Consider the following 24,001-nt stretch of genomic DNA (forward strand, 5'->3'; position numbering starts at 1 on the left):
GGCTTATCACGTCAGTGCCTCTTGCTCACCCATCTTTCCACACCCCCATCTCATGTCATTGTGGGTGGAATCTTTTGCATCTTTCCTTCAGAATTCCAGCAGCTAACCTTCATTTTACCATCATATCCCCTTTACTTCAGACCATGTTACATCTTGTCAACAACTGCCTCAATGTTGTTACCACAGACATTTCTTTGCCTTCCCACGCTGGCCCATTCCTGCATCTAGCAGCTGACATCCACACTCAGTCTCACCCAGTTTGCAGGCTTCCACTCTCGTCTCTTCTATTCCCGAGGGCCCGGAGCTGCCCCCAGCATCCACTCCAGTCAGTAACTCTCCCTCCCAGAAACCCTTACCCAGCTTGGAGCCTTGATGTCTCATCAGCACACAAAGGATTGGATTCTGTCCCAGCTCCAAAAGAGGCAACAGTGAAACTTTAAAAGCTAACAACATTTAAACCTCACTTTATCATCATGAGAGTAACCAGAGCTCATGCTCTAAGTCTCACAGAATGTCTGGTTAAATGTTTACAGGCGTTTAAGACCATTATACCACCACTGACATATCTATTTGCTCCTCTTTCTGGGGTTGAGGATGTCTTCTTTATGGTACCCGGTGCTGCTTTGGGACTCCTTGAGCCATTTGCCAGAAATACTTCTTTCCATTTTATACTTTAGAGTCAGAAAATGGGAGCAGAGGAAATATATTTCATGCCAAATTACATAGTATTTTTCTTCAGTAGAACTAGCCTTTTTATTTTGAACCTGAGCATTATGTTTTAGCATCTAGTGCCTACATCCAGCACACACAGAAAGAATGTTCTTAAAACGTCTTTGCTTAGCATGTTCTGCATTCAGAGCTAGTATAATAATGTCCTTATTTCCTTTTTCAATATCTTATAAGTCTTTTTTTTTTTTAAGATTTTATTTATTTATCTGACAGACAGAGATCACAAGTAGGCAGAGAGACAGGCAGAGAGAGAGGAGGAAGCAGGCTCCCCGCTGAGTAGAGGGCCTGATGTGGGGCTCAACCCACATGGCTGGACCCGAGGGCGCTGGGATCATGACCTGCGCCAAAGGCAGAGGCTTTAACCCACTGAACCACCCAGGCGCCCCCTTATAAGTCTTTTGAAAGGCAGTCTTCCTGTTTTTGAAGATTGCACCCTGTTCCAGGGCTTTCTCTCTGACTCCAGTGCTCCACCCAGCAGCCCAGTGTAACACATTTAGATGGAATTATGGTCATTGAGAATTTTTACAGTTCTATAGATCTTGAGATCCCCTGCTTAGTACACAATTAATTAACAGCATGAATGTATAATTTAATCTTATTCTGGTTTATTATTAGCTGAAAACTAGAGGAAGGTGAGGCACAGGCTTTATATGAAGCCTTAAAATAATTTCTGGCTGTGTATAAATAAAGACACTCAACAATTTTTAAAAGATTGGTGGGGAGTTTCATGATTTCCTAAGTTTGAAATCTGTTAGTGTTTAGCTCCATCCCCGTGTCACTTAGGCTAAATGCAGTTTTCAGACAACAGAATCCATGAAACCTCACTATTTACATGTCTAAAATTGGGGCACCTGGGTGGCTCAGTGGGTTAAGCCTCTGCTTTTGGCTCAGGTCATGGTCTCATGGTCTCAGGGTCCTGGGATTGAGCCCCATATCGGGCTCTTTGCTCAGTGGGGAGCCTGCTTCCCCCTCTCTGTCTGCCTACCTCTCTGCCTGCTTGTGATCTCTGTCTCTCTCTCTGTCAAATAAATAAATTCTTTTAAAAAATGAATAAATGTCTGAAATAATTATAAGTTGGAATTTATGAATAGCTATCTTACCAACTCCTCATATTTACCTGTTTTGTGTATTTTGCACTTGAGTGCTATTGAAAGCATGTTTAAACATGAGTTCTAAACAATTGTTAAACCTACTTAACCTTTTGTTCTGAAGCCAGATGCAGGTCACTTACTTGCCAAACCTGAAGGTGCAAGGCTGTCCCAATTCCATAATCGGCAAGGAGAATGTATTTCTGTTTCTTCTCTGCTAAAGGGAGAGGTGTGTACATGTGTGTATTGTGAACAACAGTCGTCATATGATATGAGTGAACAGATGCCTGTGTGTGTGTTTTCAGGGGGGAAAAACCCCAAAACTTGGTTTATTTCAGTTGCTCCTTCCTTTAGTGTTTCAAAATTAGAAGTTAATGGACTTTTTCTGTTAATAAAAGTAATATATATTTTATTTAGAATTTGGAAAATAAGGAAGGGCAAAGATTAAAATTAAATTCAATCACACTTTTAATCAAAGAAAACTACTCTTAAATTTTAGAGTATTTCCTTCCAATCTTATCTGTGGGTAAAGTTTTTGGTGTCTGTGTTAAACAAAATTAGATAATTATTCTGGGTATGCTGTTTGATATTCTGCTTTTTAAAAACATGTTTATTAAACATATTAAACATATAATATTAACATAGTAAACATATTAAATATATAATATTAACATAGTAAACATATAATAATGTTTACATATTATATCTTATTCCTTTCTACCTTATCACTAAATGTAATTTGAATCATATTTTACCTCACTCAATTTAACCATTCCCTTATTTGTAGGTATTTATGTGGTGTCCAAGTCATTAAAATTAATGCTTCACTCTGGGGCATCAATATTTTGACACATCAGTTGCCTTCCAGGAGTGGAATACTTAAGAAAAAGATGCCCCAGTTTGTAACTTGGGGAAATGCCTCAGAATTATTTGTGTAGCTTTTTAACTGAAAGTTTATAATGGCTGGAGTATGTGCCCATTGATTTTACTTTTTTTTTTTTTAATTCATGTTAAAAAAGATTGCTTTAATAATGCTAAGGTACTCTACTAAAAAAGTTACATGTGTTAAAAAAAAGTTATAAGTGTTGTATGTATGTCAGATACATAGTGATCTTCCAATGACCAACACATGGGAATGCAGGTGCTCTGCTGAATCCTCATTAATAAATTTGTATGAAAGGGAGTTGCTAAAGGACTACAGGGGACTTTAGATGGCCAAGATAACAGCTCTTGTCAAAAGCATGGTCAAGATTTACATGCACATCTCCAGTGACTCACACTGACTTTAAAAAGTACTGTATAAATTCCGTCTTCAGAGTAGTCAATCTTCAGCTAACACAGATTAGTCTTCCTACTTTTCTGCACTCTTGCTTTCTCTCCACATCCCACTGAAACATTTACAAAGTTATCAGTGACCTTCTGGAATCACAACATGCAATCTTTTCCCCTCTCCCTTGCCCTGTGTGTCGCATGTGACAATGTGGATCTTGTGACAAACACTGTTACTTGAGAACACCTCAGGACATTCTCTCCTGGTGTTCTTCCTCCCTCTGTAGTCTCATCTTATTTTGCTAGTTCCCACCTCCCTTGCCCTCTCTTTGGAGCTACATATTTCCTTCAAGGCATTCCCGGCCCCTCTCATCGCCTCAGCTGCCCCTTCCACAAAGACTTTCAAATTTATGTTTCCAGAGAAAAATTATTGTTGAATTTCAGAATCACACTTCCAACTCCTTATTAGACATTTTCCCTGATGGCATCTCAAATAAAGGTGGAGCCAGACTTACTCTCTTCACTTTACTTCCCTCAAACCTCTAATATCCCTCTAATGCTGTGGTGATTGAATAATGTTCTAAATGCAGGTCTGCGTATCTGTGAACTCTGGGTGAGTCTGCATAATTTCAGACACCATTTTCTCCCGCTAGTGGCTTGAATCTTTTGTCAGATGCAGTTGACCTAAATTATATATCAGCCCAGTGTTATTTGTTGGGACATGTAAATTGGTCCTTAACTGAGATGCGAGTCCTAAAATGTTTAAGTGCTGAACCTGGAGAGGACCTTTAAAAAACCGTCTAGTCCAATTTTTCTCATTTCATGGATAAAACAATTTTTTTTTCTTCTTCAAAATCATCCAGCTACCTGGTGGCAGTCTGGCACAGGAAGAGATGTGCTCTGACCCAGAAAACATGACTTTTTCTGTAAAGCCTGTCCCCCACTCAGTGCAGAATAACATTATTGAGATCTTAAAATGTTGTCACTGGTTGAGAAGGTCTTCAGTCTCTCTAAGAAAATGGGAAGTGGAGATGGTGGTTCGCAACTTTAGAAAACATTTATAGGCTCATGTTTAGGCTTCAGAAATTGAAAACTTCTGAACCATCAGGAAAAACATGGAGCTAAGGTTCACACTGGTTGTATTTCTGCAAATTGGACTTCTTCTAAAACAATTTTGGTTTAAAAGCTTGAAAACAATGTTTTCTCTCTCAGATAAACTGTTCACAAATATTATAGAATTGCTCTTTTGGAGAGTACACCTTCCATGGTTCCCAGGTGCCTACAAGATGAGGTTGAGGCTCCCAGTCCCATGCAAAACACCTCCCACCCACCCCTGATCTGCCTTTGTGAGTTCAACTTTTGTTTACACCCCTGCTTCCCTCACATTGGGAGCCTACTCCACTCACATTAAGTGCTTTGTCATTCCCCAGCATAGCATTTCACACCCCACTCATGCTTGTCATGCCGTTTTCTTTATTTTAAATCCCCTTCCTTCCCATTCCTGTCCCTCCTCCCAGATAGCCAAACTCCAGCTCATTCTGTGTGCTGTAGCGGCAGTGTCACCATAACTTCCCCTGTGACGCCTCCAGATGGCTCCAGATGAGAGGAATCCCTTCCTCCTATGATCTCCAGGCACCCTGACCGTTGCTGTCAACTTTGTTAAAGACAGTTGTTGGACTGTCTCTCTACTCACGGTATACCTGGACCACAGGCTGTTAAACCACTTCAGGGAGGAGCTGTTGGGTCTTCTTTGCCCTTGCAGCTCTGGCACCTAGGGAAAGCTAACCCATAACCCTTTTCAAAGGAAGATTGTTCAAGGAATGCAGAAATGGCACCTCCACTGAATATACAAAGTTTATTTTATCAATGCATAAAAGAGTGTCCTTCTTAGATACCACTTAGTTTAGTTCCAATGATTTTATAGACTTAAAAGTGATAAATGTATTGTTTTCTCACAGTGACTTAAGTCAGACTTGACGATGACTACTTGATTTAAGATTTTATTATGAAATAGAAAATAGTCCCAAAGACTTAGGAACAAGCTTATATTGTAATTTTTAAAATACAAAATTATAATTTGCAGCCCATTGTAATGATAAAGGTGTCTAGAGTGTCTGGTCCTACCTGGGATATTAGCTCCTTTCTCCCGCTCATTTACGTAAAGTCAAGAATCACGGCTTGCTGGCTGTGTATAATTGTATACAAAAGCTTTGTACATAACATCTTAAGAACTGTTTCTATTATAGGACTATTAAATGGCCAGGGTACATTTAAATTTATCCATATTCTAATTTATTTCAGTTAAAGCCTCACAGGAATGGTTAACATAGCATCAGTTAAATAATGGCGGGGGAGGGGGTTCTAAACTAAAAGGAGCAATGGGTATGGCTTAAGGGGTAAGCACAGTAGCTTTTGTGCTCTAGTTGTGAGTGTTGGTGGCTGCTGGGAAATGGAATCAGACCTGCAGGGGACCCGAGGTCTTGGAGTCTGGCCAGTGCACCCTTGCTCCCTTCTTGGGTTTCCGGGGAGCCTTTGGCCCTTGAGGGTATTTGGAGGCTGTGCCTGGACAGCAGGAGCAAGGAGGCCTTCCCGAGACAGGTTGGACCTTGGGTCCAGAATTGGCCAGCTTCTGCCTAAGGCAATATTTTTCTTCTTTCAGGTGTTGGAACTCTCTCTGCCCACGGAGGGCCTTCTGGCTCTCCTCAGTTCTTTTTTCAAACAGGAGACACTCCCGGTCATGGAAGGAGGAGATGTTTAGCCACTCTCCAGACAGGTCGTTGGCCATCTGCCTATAGAGGCATAAGTTCCAGTGGGCAGCATCCGCCTTCCTGTGCACCTTGGCAAGTTCATTCTTCACTTGCAGGCAGCGTGCCTTCTCCTCCATCATCTTCCTCTCCAGGTGTTCAATGTGCTCCTTGCACAGCTTAGGCTCTGCCTTGAGCTTCAGGCGCAACTTCTGAATCTCACGTTCCAGGAAGGTGTTTTGAAGGTGAAAAGATCCTTGCTTGGCTTGCTGGATTGTTGTTTTTCTTGGGAGCTCTTCATTCCTCTGATGTTTCTTCTTCAGTGCCCTGGACGGCTTTCCTTTGTTCACGGGGCTCCCACCTGAGGGCGCATGGTCAGCGGAGGAGCCAGTCTCCATCTCCCTCCTTGAGCCCCCAACTTCCAAATGATGTCTAACGAGCTCTCACAGATGCATCACCTTCAGTAGCATCTGGCTTAAGGTGTGGTGTTGGCTCTGGCCCTCACTGGTGACCCACCGCCCCACTCCTCCATCAGGAAGCTCTGGCCTGCCTGCCTCCCCTGCCTCCTCTTGCACTCTCTGTCCACAATTGCCAATGTCCTGAACCAGCGGGTCTGCACATCCCTGCAGATCAGGGCTGTCCTTGAAGCCTTCTGCTATTTTCCTCCAGGGGGTTCTCCATCTTCCTGTGATGCACCAGAGATGGGATTTTCATCAGTCAGCTCTTGAGGGCTCTTGAACAGCCTTTCCCAAACTCCCTTCAATAGTTGCATAGCATTTTGCAATGAAAAGTACCCAACATCTTTATTCAGGGCAGCCAGAGCAAGGATCTGTAATGGGAGAGGACTGGCCTTCTGCTCAGATGATGCGACAGCTCCACAGGCTTGTGCCTCCGGTTCTGTCTTCTCCATACCTTTTCCAGACACTTCGTTCTGGACACGGTTTTGTCTTCTCCATACCTTTTCCAGACACTTCGTTTTGTACACACTGCCCCTTTCTTCTTCTTAAGTTGAGTCCAATTTTTACAGTGAACACCACCACTGCAGTGCACACCAGGATCTCCCAGTGAAACCCAGAGAGTCATGGCACATGTGGCAAACATTCGTATATCACCAGCCCAGCAGCCCACAGCTGCTCCAGGACAACCCACAGCTGCTCCAGAACTGTGTGGAGAGACATTTTGATGGCCACTAGCGGGCTCCAAAGAGCCATGTGGCTTTGTCTCCGATCACCAGTGTCCTATGGGCCACTAGTAACTGCTTGGAACCCTATGAGGGTTCCGTCTCCAACACAAACCAGTGCCTGGCCACAGGAGCTGACAATAGTTGGGATGGGGGAGGTGCACGTGAGTCTCCAACACAAACCAGTGCCTGGCAACAGGAGCTGACAATAGTGGGGAGGGGTGCCTGGGTGGCTCAGAAGTTCAAGTCTCTGCCCTCGGCTCAGGCCACGGTCCCAGGGTCCCGGGATCTAGCCCCACATGGGGCTCTCCGCTCAGCGGGGAGCCCACCTCTCCCTGCCCACCCCCGTCCTGTCCACCACTCTGCCTACCCGTGATCTCTCTCTGTCAAATAAACAAACAAAATCCCCCCTCCCAAAAATAGTTGGGGTGGGGGAGGGGTACCTGAGTTCTAGCAGACCCAACTCTTCCTCTGTTCATGGCATGGACAGAAAGGGAGACTGACTACTTACACAGTGCATGGGGGAAATAAATGGGCAGCCTGGAGCTGGGGCTACCATCAACCCACCTGACACCTACAGGGTCATAGCAGGGCGATGACATTTTCTTCCTCTGCATGTGTGTTAGGCACAGGGGGACCCACCCCTGCGTGAGGCTCATCCCCACCCCCTATTCACAGAAGCCTCGTCCCAGAGATCTCCTCCCTCTGAGGCTCCCTTCTGTCTTTGTCTTTTGTTGGTGTGGGAGAGATGGGGTGCAGCAGCACCGGACTGAACAGTGTCCCCAGAGGTACCCACCAAGACAGTAGGCTTTCAGTTGTAACAACACACAAGAAAAAAATAAAAGAACAGGCAGGGTCTAAGATTTTCATGAATGCTCAGTAGAGCCTATTCTCCTCATTAAATCCATGTCTTCTCGGAAGAAGGTGAATCTCTGTGGAGGTTTTCCTTCACCCTGAAGAAATTATTTTATAGTTTTTGCATGGCAGGTGTATCGGTAACAAAGCCCTCAATTTTTGATCTATGAGAGTCTTTATTTCTCTTTCATTTTGAAGGATAACTTCAGAAGTGATGGATTGTTTAATTTGGTGGTTTTTTTTTTAATTTTTTTTTTCCTACTCTACTCCTTGCTTGTAGGGTTTCTAAAGGGAAGTTTCTTTGCAGTCTTGTCTGTGTTTCTGTGTAGGTAAAGTGGTTTTCCCAATGGATCCTTTCCCCCTTTTTGTTGTTTATTTGATCTCCTACAGTTTATGATATGCCTACGTACAGATTTCATTTTTAGCCTTTATTTATTTAAGTAATCTCTTCACCTAACATGGGGCTTAAATTCATGATCCCAAGATCAAGAGTCACATGCTCTTCTCACTGAGCCAACCAGATGTCCTCCCTTATACAGATTTTTTGATATTTATTGTGCTTGGTTGTTCTCTGAACCTCCTGGATCTAGCTACTGTAAATTCTTAACAGTACAAAATGTTATTTTTTAAACCTTTACATATAGGGACCTAATAATTACACAAATACTTTTTATCTATGACCTTCTATCTGAAGGCACTTCTAAATTGCAGTGTTTCATGAAATTATTCACCAATTCCCAATATATCCCAATATATCTGTGTACTATAATATTTTACTAATCAAAAAGGCACAAGTATTTTCCAGACACATTGTACAGATATTAACCTAAAATACGTCTTATTGTCTTTTATAGACAATTATCTACATACAGTTTTTAAGTAAACTTTTGTAAGTCAGATATGCCAATGGAAAAAAAGTCTGTTTGCAAAGCCTATTAACAATTGCTCAGAATCTTGTAATGGGTAAAAATATGGGTGTATGTAGTGTTATACTCAATTATTTCAACAGCTTATTGAGTTGATTGTTTTTTAACAACAGGAGTATTTTGGTTTAAAAAGCTAAAATAGTTTTGTGTTTAAGACAAATTCTCAGTGTTGACATATTTTCTATAATTGTTATGCTTCTCTAATATTACATAACTGTGTTTGACACATTTAGTACACAATCTGAAAAGGCATCTAAATCTATAGTTTTGTATGAGAATTACCTTGTATATTTTGAAATATTCTTGTGTGAGTTCTGAATAGGAAATCAGTATAAAACAAAAAGGACCTGGGGTGTCTTGGGTGGCTTAGTCAGATGCTTAAATCTGCCTTCGGCTCAGGTTATGATCCCAGGGTCCTGGGATCGAGCCCTGCATCTGGTTCCCTGCTCAGCAGGAACCCTGCTTCTCCCTCTCTCACTCCCCCTGCTGTGTTCCCTCTCTCGCTGCGTCTCTCTCTGTCAAATAAACACAGTCTTAAAAAAAAAAAAAAGGGCTTACTCAGTTTCATAGAGAAAATGATCAATAGATAATATATACCACCTATGTCTTTGGCATATAAACTATGTATTGAGTTTTATACATTTTAAATATATACATTTAATTGACTGATCTATGTCTTTGGCTTATAAACTATGTATTGAGTTTTTTACAGTTTAAAGATATATATTTAATTGACTGATTTTGTCCCCATTGAAATAACTATCAGAACCAAAAACAATTATCTTTCAGAACAAAATTATTTCAGATTTTGCCTCAGAAACTCGCTAATATAAGTTTTGGCACTGAAAATAGTATAAGTAATACTTTTTAACTTAAAATGAAACTAAGCCTGTATAAGTTAAAAGTTGAATCTGTGGAAGGAAAAAATGCCTTTTCCTCTACCCATCTCAGGTTCATTGACTGACGCCCTGCAAATTAGATTGGCAAAAGATGAACAAGGGAAAAAACAAAAGTTGTTTATTTACAGGTGCCTCCTGCATTTATGTGGAGTATTCAGTGGTGAGGAACTCAAAGGGGTGGGTAGAACTTGAATTTATGGAACATTTTATCAAAGAACAGTAATTCTGTAGAGAAGTGATGAGACAAAGGAAAAGACTGAGTTTCTAGGACTTTGAGCAGATTATGGGAAGGCAAATATATGGGGAAACTAATGGTACATAAGGCTAGTTTTAGTAAGGTTCATTTATGTATTGTATCCTCTGGCCTCTGGGCTGATAAAGGTCTAGAGTTGTCTGAAGTCATTAACTTGTGTCCTTCCTGGTTGGGGCGGAGAAGCACACGTATGAGTTTATGTCCTGCTTATAGTGAAGTTGCGGGAATTATTTAAAGTTTTTTTTAAGATTATTTATTTATTTATTTGACAGAGACACAGCGACAGAGGAACACAAGCAGGGGAGCAGCAGAGGGAGAGGGAGAAGCAGGCTTCCTGCTGAGCAGGGAACCCGATGATGCAGGGATCGATCCCAGGACCCTGGCATCATGACCTGAGCTGAAAGCAGACACCTAATGAGTGAGCCACCCAGGCACCCCAATTTTTTAAATTTTTAGGAAAGAAATGTTATTTCTGGGCAGCATGACCTCACTGCTCAAAAACTACAATTCTTTGCAGTTCCCTAGTGAAGGAAGAAATCATTTACATGTCAATTCACTTTTTTAAAAGATTTTATTTATTTATTTGACAGAGAGAGAGAGACCACAGACAGGGGGAGCATCAGAGGGAGAGGGAGGAGCAGGCCTGGTCCTGAGTAGGAAGCCAAACTCAGGGCCCGATCCCAAGATCCTGGGATCATGACCAGAGCCAAAGGCAGTTGCTTACCCAACTGAACCACCCAAGTGCCCTGTTGTTAATTCGATTTTTGAAAAAATACACCATAACAAATGAGTCAAATTAAACAATATTAAAAATCAAATCAAATTTTATTTAGTAATATATTACTTATATATTTACATTAATAATATATAAAATATAATGTATTTAATACTATGTACTTTTAAAACTTGGTTTTAATTATATTTTCCTATATATTATATATTTATATATAAATCATACTATTTCTATGCACATATCACATATATCGTATATGTTATATTTATATAAGTATATTTATACAAGCATTTAAATAGTAAATTTATTTGCTTAACCATTATTAATTCACGTGGTTACTAATATGCATTCATAAATTGGTCACTTAATTTGGCCAAGCGTTAAAATTAGTTGATTGGTTTACAGTTTTAATCTACTTTTGTTTCATTTACCTAGCATTAACTTTACACATTATAAGTCTAGGAAGAGGGTACCTCAGTCAGTTAAGCATCTGACTCTTGATTTCAGCTCAGGTCACGATCTCAGGGTCGGGAGAACAAGCCCCAGCTTTGGGCTCCACACTCAGTGCCGAGTCTGCTTAAGAATTCTCTCTCTCTCTCTCTCTCTCCCTCTTACCTTTTGCCCCTCTCCCCCCTCACCTCGGCTTGCTTTCTCTCTCTCTCTCTCTCTCTCTCTTTAAAACAAATAAATAAAAGTCTAGGAAGAAACTATCATTGCAAACTCTGTAACACCATAGGGAATAAAATATTATGGCATGATGTTAATTGAAAATTCTGAACACATAAAGGAAAAGAATGGGCTTACACACACATACGTACATACACCATACAACTACATGTCAGTCACTGTGCTAGACTTCTGAAGGAATGCACAATAGTTACAGAGATAGGTAAGTAACAAAATTAATAGAATCTTCATAATAAAACATGTCATAGGAGCAGAGGCAATATTCTATCAAACATGGGAGGATTAGAATCAGGATAAAGGGAGGGAACATTTCAGTGTGAGAAATGAGCAGGACTCAACATGATAAGGCAAGAAGCAAATGAAACAGCAGTTAATCTAGAAAGGAAGGATGGAGAAAAGGAAAGAATGTGTTATAACTGCTTATCCTCTCTTACACCTTACTGTGTGTTATACTTATCTCAGCCCTGTGCTAGAGGTATTATTGTTTCCATTTTTACAGATGAGGAAATATTCATGCATCCTAAATTCTATAAAATCTATACCATTGACTTAATTTTGTAATAAATTTTACCCCTCAAAAGAAGTAGAAGTATAAATGCATGAATAATATTTTCCTTAAGTTAAAAGTGAAACAAGAAATCTACAAGGATAAAAATAAGAGATTAAACAAACCTGAATATATATAACAACACAAAAGAAAGCATAAAAGAACTTACATAGAAAGACTATCTAGGAGCACCCAGCAGGCTCAGTCAGTAGAACATGCAACTCCTGATCTCCAGGTTGTAAATCCAAGCCCACTGTTGGATGTAGAGATTGCTTATCAGTAAAATCATTAAAAAAAAAAAAGACATCTAAAAAGATACAGAACACGAAGATAAGTGGGCAAAGGACACAACAGTTAATCCAACAACAATAAAAAGTAGTTTAAATATCTAAAAACATATTAAAAAATGTTTAACTGAGCTGTTAGCAAAGAAATGTAAATGAAAATATTGAGAGATTTCACTTCAGATTTTCAAAGAGTTGAAAGACTGCAATCCTCAATACCTAGAGGAAGACCAAGGTTGCTGATGAACATTGATGAGTTCCAAATGCTTGGAGATCAACCTATGTTTTCACTATTATTTTCCCCCCATACTGCAGATCTGTCCTAAAATACAATGATTTCATTGTTGTTGCTTTTAGTTTCTAAGGAATTTTGTTACTCTCCCTTGACGGATCTGAACGGACCATAGGATTTCACAATGCTAAGGTTCCTGGGAATTAGAAAACATGTTATTTTTTAAATGAATGGAAATGAGAAACCATTCTGGATGAAGCCTGACTTGGGAATTGCTATGTAAGAATTTATAGTTATAAGATAAATATATGAAAAAAGAAGTCTGCTTGTCTTAGTCTCATCTGCGGTTTACATTTGACTGTGACAATAATAGAGGAAATGCCCCCAGAAAGAAATGACTCATGTCATGTTGAGCAGCATTTCATGGAGCAGAATGACGAGCATGCTTTTGGGAAGGATAGGGGAAATTACATACATCAACTTACATCTTGTTTCCCCAAACCACATAAATGACCAGAAGACTATTTGAACATGAATTCCCGATAATTTAGTCCTACTACCAAGAAATATTTCTCCCAGTCGTGTGTGGATGATGATGTCTTGTGCCATTTCAACCTAAAAATAGCATGCTCAGCCCAGATCTCAATAATAGACTAAATTTACCGCAAACTCAGGCTACTCCCCATCAGATATTGCCCACAAAATTTTAGCATAGTCTGAATGATTTAATTAAACCACTTGCAGGAACCTAATTGTCTTTAGAATGTTCTTTATTAAGAAATTGTGTGAACAAAAACGCAATATCTGATTATAGATTTGGGTTTTTATTCCACTCGTTTTCACAGCCCTGATAACAACTGATTAAAAAATCAGACCTGCACACTAAATAACTAATTTTAGCTCAATAAAAACTTGACAACATTTGTTCCTCAATTTTATGAGAGATGATTTGGGCTGAATTTAGTTAAACTGACTGAAGTAAGTAGATAATGGAGTATTTATCTTTGCTGGAAAAGAAACCTAGGTAGCGAGGCTTTCAGTGGCTGCTGAGTTGTTTTAACTAGGAAGCTGCCAGTCACAACGGACCATTATGTTTCTAATTGCCCTTATTAACAGGAGAAAAAGGAGCAAGAGATTTTCTCTGGAGAATCTTAGACAACCTGCTGTTTCCAAATAAACTAGATGATATTGGTCAATATACTCCATTTTACAGTTAGGTTTTATCATCAGAAGAACAATGGCAAGTCAGGAAACTGAGCAAAAATGAATGCAGTTGGGTCTTTCTTTATAAACAATATGTGGCCCTTACATTCTTTTCTACTTAAACAAGAACTGGCAAACCAAATGTGTTCCTTGGATGGTTTTTGTCTGGTATTATTTTGGGGTTTTGTTTGTTTATTTACCCTTAAGAGTTCTGGATCTTCGAAGGGGCACGTGCACCCGAATGTTTATAGCAGCTATGTCAACAATAGCCAAACTATGGAAAGAACCTAGATGTACATCAACAGATGAATGAATAAAGTAGATGTGGTGTATACACACACACACACACACACACACACACACACACACACACACAATGGAATACTATGCAGCCATCAAAAGAAATGAAACCTTACCATTTGCAACGATGTGGATGGAGCTAGAGGATATTATGCTGAGCGAAATAAGTCAGAGAAAGACAATTATCATATGATCTCCCTTATATGAGGAAGTGGAGATGCAACGTGGGGTTTGAGGGATAGGAGAAGAATAAATGAAACAAGATGGGATCCGGAAGGAGACAAACCATAAGAGACTCAATCTCACAAAACAGAGGGTTGCCAGGGGTGAGGGGTAGGGAGAGGGTGGTTGTGTTACGGACATCGGGGAAGGTATGTGCTGTGGTGTGTGCTGTGAAGTGTGTAAACCTGGCGATTCACAGACTTGTACCCCTGGGGCTAATAATACATTATATGTTAATTAAAATTTTTTTTAAATCATAATATAGAATTAAACACACTGTTTATAATAATTAAAAAAAAAAGAGTTCTGGATCTTGAACATCTACTTACCTTATGAACAATGACCAAACTTTGTACATGTCTTTGTGGTTTTTATCCCCCCCATAAAGGCTATGGCTTCCTGTACCTGCCCTCCCTAAACTAGCAGCTCTATTGATACAAGCAGCGCTTCTTCCTAGAATATTGACACTTTGCATTCTATAGTTGAAATCCCACTGTTAGGTTTCAAGAGATTCTTATGCCTTTCACATCATGTATCAGGAAGATTTCTGTGCCTGCCAGAGAGACTTTTCAAATTTTCTAATCTTGAGCAATTTTTGTGTGTGGCATTAGGTTAAAATGTCTTAATATTTCTTCATGTGTCTGTGTGTGTGTCTGTGTGTGTGTCTGTTGTTCAGGGTAAAGAGTGGGAGAGTATTTTTTTATTGAATTACTCCTTGGAATTATTCAATTATCTACATTTTCATATCTTCGACTGTGGTTATTTTAGTTCTTCAGTGCATGTATCATTCACTACCTCTGTCAAAAATATCCATTTCAGTTACATTTATTCTAAATCTCATATTAAAAAGAAAAAAATATTTTACTGATTTAAAAGTAACTGAAAAGTATTGCCTGATACCTGGAGAGTAAATGATTTAGGAAGATGAGAAAATGGATCAGTTCAATGGCAAAAAATATTTGCACTGGACAGATTTAACAGTTAAAGAGGCAAGGAAGACTTTGTTCAAGAGTATTGGAATGGAGGAGGAAGATGGAACTCAACTGCCCTTGCGGGGTGGGGGGGGAAGGGGCAGGTAGATTTTTAAATACTGGAATAGGCTCACAGAAAATCTTTGGAGGACTATCGGGTTGAGGGAAGGGGAAGTTCGGTTAAAAGGATTAGGACATTTACTTATTTTTGCTAATTGGCAGTTAATCTAAGTTAGACTCCTACCCTCCTACAGAGACTGGGAGATAGGGGTGGTATCTTTTTGGTGACTACATTTCGAAGGGATGTCTCCCAGTTCCTTAAGAAAGATACCTCTGGGTAGTGGAAGATTTACATCTCAGACGCAGAGAAAGAATTTACAGTTGCAAGTTTTTAAAGCAAATACCCTGAGAAATGGGAGGTCAGGATCCCCACAGAAAGAAAACTGTAGTCAAGTGTGGTCAAGCTGAATTGAATGTTAAGGCCATCTTGGTCTCGATGATATTACAAAAGTTCCACATAATCAAACAAGAGATGGTAAAGTGCTAGCTAACAAGGGATTTTCTAGGAGAGCAATGTTAGTTAATATTGAAAGTGAAGTCAAATTCAGATGTGCAATTTTAATCAGCAGCCTCCAGAGCTAGACATGAAATCAGCAGTAGTGGATCACCAAGTCATTCCAAGTGTTCTCCCCACTCCCCAGTAACTTGGTAAACTGAGTCAACGCTATTGTTTCAGTCTCTGACTTATCTTTGATCATGGATTACTTGATTCAATTTGGCATTCCTTTCCAGAATCTTCTATCTTATTACAGCATGTAGATAGCCAATTTCTATTCTTGGCTTTTTCTCAAACAGCACAACACACTCACACATACAGTTCTGCTTCATGGAGGATTATGTCTTCCTTCCCCCCCCCCCCCGATATGCAGTAAAAACCTAACATTCTGTAGAGAGTGTTTAATTTTTAGTTTATCATGCTATCCATTATTGTTATCAGAAGTGAATATAATAACCCCAGTCCTCTGTAAATTACAATTAAAGAGGATAGTAAAATCTAATGTGTTGCTCTCTTCTTACTTGGAAACTAATCCGAACTGGATAGAACCCCTTCCTGCTGTGGAGATAGAAGTGTGATTATTGTCAGTCTTTAATTAGAAGTGAAGTCATGTGATAGGTAAGGCTGGAGTCCCTGTCTTATTTTTCATAGCCTTGGAAGTTAGTAAATGTTCAAAAAAAAAAAAAAAAAGTTAGTCTTGTTCCAGTGTCTGAGTCCTAACCAAGGTTTTTGTGAGTTTCTGGATAATTATATTCTTAAGATCATGTCTTTGCTCTGAGTTCCTGCCCACCATACTTTTTTTTAATATATATATATATTTTATTTGTTTATTTGACAGAGAGCTAGAGAGAGAGCACAAGCAAGCAGAGCGGCAGGGAGAGGGGGAGAGAGAGAAGTAGGCTCTCTGCTGAGCAGGGAGCCCGATGCGGGGCTCAATCCCAGGACCCTGGAATCATGACCCGAGCCGAAGACAGAGACTTTAACCAACTGAGCCACCCAGGCGCCCCCCCACCATACTCTTGATTTCACTCACATTTCCCTTTTTTGTTTTAAGATTTTATTTATTTATTTGACACACAGAGAGAGAGAGAGAGCACGAGCAGGGGGAGTGGCAGGCTGAGGGAGAGGGAGAAGCAGGCTCCCCAGTGACTAGAGAGCCCGACATGGGGCCCTATCCCAGGACCCTGGGATCATGACCTGAGCCAAAGGCAGACTCTTGATTGACTGAGTCACCGAGGTGCCCTCACCTTTCACTTTCTGTAGCTGTTCTCTCCAGGCCAACCTAGATGTGGAGCTCAACGCTGCTTCCTTGGTCTTTTTAGAAATCTCTCACATAAGGCATTACCGGGTTAATAGAGTTTATTGATGATTTGAGCAGTGTGCATGTGTGGGTGGGGACGTGAAGAAATTTGAAATACAACACTAAATGTTTTTTGGTCTCATGGCTATGCAGCATTTTCTGAAGCTCGGGTGTACGTGCCGTGGTGTAAGTGGACCCTGTACTCTGTGCACCTGCCGTGTGCACTCACAGATTTCTTGCACACAAGTGATTACCTGTGGCAGCCCTCTCATGGGGCTGTGCAGGTTATAGCAACTCAGAATGGTGCCGGCATGACAGCAGCTCGCCAATACTGTGGCTGTGCCGCCCAGACTGATCTTGTATACCGTGACAACTCCCCAAAGGTCCTGTGTCTTGGACCAGACTGCGGATTCCCTAGGCACGGCAGGCCGGTTCTATAGCAAGACAAAGGATCCAGCGGTTGTGAAATCATGTGCTGAGGCTGTGGGTAGGAGACACCTCGAGTCACCCGTGTGGCCTGGTGTGAGCGCACATTCCCCTGGGGCTGTGTGGTGCAAGGCAAAGTATGCAGAAACACTGTGCACGTCCATACTTGGCAAGGCCCCCACGAAGGCAGAGAGGCTGGACCAGACCTGACCCCATACATAGCTCGCTCATGCTTCTACTCCAGACCTCCTGAATCAACAGCACAAGCTCTTTGCATGCATACTTTCCTTTGCCCTCCAATCTGGGCTGCTACAGCTTCTATTAAAGGACATGGACAGTAATCCAGAAGGACTCTGGTGTCCTGACTGATTCCGTAGCCCTGGGAAGGAGTTGACAAAGGTTGTAAGAAACTGATTGGGGCCCTGACTTTCCCGGCTGGAGGTTAGCAGGGAAAGTGGAGTAGGTCGGGGTCTTCAGAATGACATAAACTGCTTTAAAGCACATGGTCAAGGCTTATTTCTCCTTTTCTTTGGAGAAAAAAAAATTTTTACAATTACTTAGGCTCCTTGGCATCAATATGTTTTCATAGGTTCAATTATCTTCTGCTGCTTCTTTTCCTTCCTTAAGTTTATCTTCATTCCTCATGCAGAGCAGTTTAGCTTTCCTTTTTTTTTTTTTTCATGATTTTCTTAAAAAAAGGTAAAACTCATAGGGCCCTGTTTTTTATAATTAATAAATCTATTCCAGTATTTATTTTTGTTTGTATAAACATCCTCATAAAAACAGTCTGTTGCAAAAAAAAAAAGAAAAAGAAAAAGAAAAAAGAAAAGTCTGTTGCCAGCTTTAAAATAACCATTTCCATCTCTCTGCATCATTTTATATCCTTGGGTTATTGTGTTCTGGGATGTCATGCACAACATGTTCCAAGGTCACATCAAATTAACTGTACCTGAAAGTTGAATTCCTAACTAGGAAGCTAGGAGAAATATGTGTTATTTATTTGGGGTATCCCTTTGCACAATATTGCACTAATCAAGAAATGTAACTAATAGAACTCTCTTTCTTAGGGCCAAGAACAAAGGTTTAACACCCTGTTCCTTTCTGGATTCTACATTCAATGATCCTTTCTAACATTATATCAACATTCGTACTTCTACATACTTTCATAATATTTTAGATTTCTCTCATTCATTCATTCATTTATACCAGAGACCATTTATTTAGTATCAAGAGATCATGGAGCTCAAGTAGAATATAGATCAAGGAAACCAGGAAAAAAAAAAAGTAAAATTTCATATGGTGAAAAAGAAAATAAAATAAAGTAGGGTATTGGATAGAGTGAAGGGAAGGTGGTAGCTATTTTAGACAGCATGGTCAGGCCCTCTGAACTGTGGTATTTGAGGAGACATGAATGATGAGGAGTTGATTATCAAAGTATCAAAGGAAGAATATTCCAGGTGAAGGAAAGGGCAGAGATGAATCTGGTTTGACACATCCAAAGAAGAACAGGGAACAGGTTTTTGTTGGCAACAACAAAACCAACGAAAACTAGTGTGGTGGGCCTAAGAGAACGGGGCAGAGAATGCTGGGACGTGATATTGGAGAGGTCAGCAGGAATGGAATGCCTTGTAGGCTCTGGTATGGAGTTTGGAATTTTTGCTAAATCACATTGGAGGGTTTTGGGGGGGGGGGTTGTTTGTTTTTATGGAGTATGATTTTATCTGGCTTGTTCTTTCCTTAATCACTTTGCTATGTGGAGATTATATTTTATCTTGATTATTATTAAACTTACCTTAAGAAGTCATATTAAAACTATTGGTACACTCTCTCCAAATTTCCTAATTCATTCCTTTCATGTTTCTTGACTACCTACAATGTTTCTGGCACTGGACTAGACCCAGCAATTCAACAGTGATAAGGGGCTATTCCAACACTCAAGAGTGTTCTCTTACCTTGTGGAAGATGTTTTGCTCTATTTTCTGTAGACAGTATTGTCCATGATCTCTGCATTCTTATTAGAATCAATATGACTTTCCATGAACTTCTTTTCTGGATCTTGGGTATCTATTTTTAGTCCCATTTTAGTATGGTAAATGGATACCATCTTATACAAAACAAATGATTAAGAATGTAATTGCCAGACAGAAAAAGAAAACACTATATAATATCACTTCTATGTGGAATCTAAAATGAAACCAAACAAGCTCATAGATACAGAGAACAAACTAATGGTTTTCGGAGGCAGGGACTGGGAGGTGGACAAAATGGCTGAAAGAGTCAAAAGATACAAAGTTTCAGTTATAAAATAAATGTCATGAGGATATAATGTACAGCATGCTGACTATGGTTAATGATACTGCTTTGCACATTTGAAAGTTTGCGGAGAGAGTAGATCTTACAAATTTTCATCACAAGAAAAAAGTTACCATGATGTATAGTGAAGGATTATTAACTGGACTTGTGCTGGTCATTTCACATATACACAAGTATCAATTAGGTTGCACATCTGAAACTAATATAATGTCAATTATGCCTCAATAAAAACATCTCCAGTTAAAAAAAGAAGAATGTATTTGCACTTTCATCATTCTTGATATTTTTTTCAATGTCATGATAAGTCTTCCAAGTTCTTTTTATTAGGAAAACTGCATTCATAGTAGAAAATTAAAAAATAATAGCACCTGTGTAGTACTTGTTCCCTTTAGTATGGTATTCCAAGTTAATCTGAGGTTGAAAATGTATTAAGTAGCTAGCAAAGTATCTATAATGCTAGATCCCAGAGTTTCTGTGTCAGGTCATTTCTGTCCCCTCCCCATACTGAACTGCGAAGGGGCAAAGACAGTTCAATTGCCACACAGACTGAGTCAAAGCCTGATTATTTGTGGATGTTTTTTCACCTTGAAGAGCTGGGTGAAGAAGATGAGGGGATTCTTTGAACAGAACACTGGGAAAGAAGCCAAAAGCTGAAGACAATACCAATTTTCTGTTGAGGTTGAATCTTAGTGGGCATGGAGCTGGGGGGCTTTCTCTTCTCTCCTCTCTTCCCTTCTCTTTTCAGTGGCCTCTAAACTTTTAAGGATTTTTCTTACTCTGTTTATCTTATAATCTCTTATTCCTTCTATTTTATCTGTACCCCCCCATTTTTCTTCTGTTTTTCCCATAGTACAAGAGATATTTGCATTAAACAAGAGCTCCTAAAGGACCCTGTCTGTGAAAATCTGTTTTGAAGTTGGAGGAAAGGACAAGGCACCTTTCTGAACTTTCCTTCCTCTTGGGGCAAGAATGCTGCTTAATAAATTATCCTCCTCTTTCAAAAGATCTAGCATTTTGACTATTAAAGATTTGGAAACAATGGCATATTGTATCTTACAGATCCAGGTTTACTGTAGACCAAGTGCTGGGTAATGAAAATACCTTAGACCTTCCCTCACCTTTGTAAAAAGTACTGGTTTTTGATGATAAAATTAACCAAAGTATAGCTATAAAAATTTTTTCAGAGTTCATAAGGAATATGTGCTCTTTTCATCCCTACAACAATATATGTATATATGAATTGGGCAAAGCCGAGATGCTAGAAATACAAAGCTCATTGAGATATGAAGATACAAAAATCAATGGACTATGTGGTCTCCACAGTCCCCACTATCTAATGGTGGAGAAAGATGAGAAAAATCAACTATTATATTAAAAATGATAAAGGCTGTAACATTTGAGCCTGGGTTATAGAAGTATATTCATGGCTACCTGCTAAGAATGATGGTCAGGGGACACTTTTAAGCAGGAACTTATCTGAGTCATAGAAGACAGAATTTAGCCAGGAAAAGGAAGTAAGAAGCAGGCTCCAGACAAAGGAAACAGCATATGTAAAAACCAAGAGTCAAGGGACTGTTGTAGAGCCTGAGCATGAAGAAAAGTCTGAGCGCAAAAGGTTTATGTGGGAAAGGAGAGATGAGATCATGGCAGATCATAACCGACCTAGTATGCCAGGCTGACTAGAAAGCAAAGGGAATGAATGGGACCAAAGAAGTTCTAGATGGGGAAATGAATGAATGAATCTGCATTTGTTGAATGTGTACTGTGGTAGTAGGAAATAGGGTGGATTGGAAGGGATAAGGAAGAGGCAAAGAGACCAATTAGGAAACAACTGCAAAATTCCAGGTAAGAAATGAGATTTAGCAACAATAACAGGAATGGAGGGGAGAGGAGTTCTGTGTGAGATGATTAAGGAGTGGAATAAAGGACTTATTGAATAATCAGAAGGAAGAGGAAGAAATTCATGTTGGGTCTCATTCTAGTTTGGGCATGGGACAGCTGCAATGCTGATCACCAAGACAGAACAAGTCAGTGGGAAACCTGTTGGGGTGTAAAGACTGTGATACGGTTTCAGCCCATGCTGAAATGTAGGCAACAGGTGCTGGTGTAAGGCCAAAAAGTCAATGAAAACAACAATTAGCATGGTTCTCAGAAGCATATACAGAGTCTGAAAAGTATAGTGACTCATGAAAGCTTCACTCTTTCCTTCTATAGAAAGACATTTTTATTTTAAAAAATCATTTATGTTTACCACTACTCCCCCAGTTTACTCTATCCTCTGAAGAAATATCACACTTAGAGACATTATATCCTCATGTTCCACAAACACTTTATTATGAATCCGTTGGGGTATATACTTGCAAATATTTTGTTTCACTCTGTTTTATCCCTTAGGCAATGTCATGCACATATTCCAGCAAACAGTGTTGTGAAGCAGGAACAGAATAGCAATGTCTTGCCAGTTACCAGATCTGTAGGTGTCTGTCACTTTTGTCCTTTCTTCATTCTGCCCATCATCACTGTCCCCAAGTAGGATCCTAATCATCTCCTGCCTGGAATACATTCATCAGAGTTCTTAAGTACAGACACAGAAACTGATTCTGCTTTTATGCAGAAAATGAATTTTTTTGAAAGGCTATGGAAAACTTACAGAATCATGAGGAAGGTAGGGAAGTGGCGGGGGCGGGGGGGAGGTGGAGTGGGGAAGCAGGCTCGGAAAAGAAGAAAAAACAAAGGAAATTTTCCTAGCCAGAATCTCAGCCAGGGTCATCAAGGATAGGCCAAGAAAGACACTGCTCTGTCTGGCGAAGCTGCCATGGCCACCCACAGAGCCTGCTGTAGCAGTCTCTTCTGTCACTAGAATAAATTCTTCACTGTTGCTGCTTCTTTGCATCATGAACTCCAGGTTCAAAATTTCAGGTGGTTGTGTTGGATTGTCCAAATCTGGATTAAAAAAAAACAGGTCCATATCCTAGTTTTCAAGTTTCTAGAGAAATCAAGTGTCTGAGCTTTTCCTCTTCTGTAGTTGGACATAGCACCCCACTCCCACTAAGATTGGTGCTATGGAGAAAAATGCAAGAAAATATAGGAAATAAAATATAGGAAAGAGGGCTTGAATCAGGGCAGCCACAGAAATGCAGGTGTCCCCTTGAATAACCAGCTCATTACCTCCTTGTTTTAATCTATTGTAAGCACTGTTGTGGGTATGTGCTTTATACGAATGGTACAAATATCAAGAATGCAAGTACCTACTTAAGGTTTTCTCCAAATATACCCCCCACCACCACCTTTTTGGACACGACAATGGTTTCTAATTACTTAAGACTTTTCAACCCAGAATTCACAAAAATTGCATCAGGCTCCGTCTGTAGAGTATGCTCCTCTTGATCTTGAGGTTCGTGAGTTTGAACCCCACACTGGAGGTAGAGTTTACTTTTTTTTTTTTTTTAGATTTTATTTATTTATTTAACAGAGATTACAAGTAGGCAGAGAGAGAGAGAGAGAGAGGGAAGCTGGCTCCCTGATGAGCAGAGAGCCTGATGCGGGACTCAATCCCAGGACCCTGAGATCACGACCTGAGCTAAAGGCAGAGGCTTTAATCCACTGAGCCACCCAGGCGCCCTAGAGTTTACTTTTTAAAACATCCATCAATTGATCTACATTACATATACACCCTTTCCATTTATTATTTTCTAACATAAATTTCCTTCTCCAAATAGATGATTATATTACAATATACATACATTGCCGTGTTCATTCCCTATAAAACTACACCTTCCCCACCTACTTCTCCCTAACCCATGCCTGTACTCACCTCATTTTTTCCCAAGTATTACCCTACTCCCATTCTTGGCTTCCTTCATGATTCTACTTGAAAATCAATGAAGTCCTGAAGTGATTGAAAATTAAAGACAGACTTAGTGTGAAATCATTTAACATTTATGTATACTAAGTCACCCCTACACCTTCATTCCTAAATCCTCTTTAGGGATCTGTTTCCATTTTTACATTAGATGTTCTTACCTCTTGGAGTAGACTATAAATTATTCAAAGGTGAAGATCTTATCTGTTTGTGTATCCTCTCTACCGTGTCTACTGTGTTAAGTACAGAGTCTTCTCTGTATCTCTGCAGAAGAGCTGGACAGACGTTTGACCAGTTTTAGCTCTCACCACTCACTTTCAAAGAATTTATGATTTTGGACCCCATTCTCTGAAACTTAATTTGTTTCATTCTCATCCACAGTCTCTAACTCGAGGTAAATGCTATTCATTATTTCACAAATG

The 24,001-nt window shown here is 39.9% G+C and overlaps 1 protein-coding gene and 1 pseudogene across 8 annotated transcripts in view; both read left to right on the forward strand.

Annotated features, from left to right (window-relative positions):
- The window catches only part of MAGI2 (membrane associated guanylate kinase, WW and PDZ domain containing 2), a 1,338,391-nt gene that overhangs the window by 962,717 nt on the left and 351,673 nt on the right, over positions 1–24,001 (forward strand). The window lies entirely within an intron of this gene.
- Positions 16,921–18,031, forward strand: LOC116569017 (annotated as a pseudogene).

The sequence above is a fragment of the Mustela erminea genome, chromosome 11 (genome assembly GCF_009829155.1).
Source record: "Mustela erminea isolate mMusErm1 chromosome 11, mMusErm1.Pri, whole genome shotgun sequence".
Classification (NCBI taxonomy): Eukaryota; Metazoa; Chordata; class Mammalia; order Carnivora; family Mustelidae; genus Mustela; species Mustela erminea.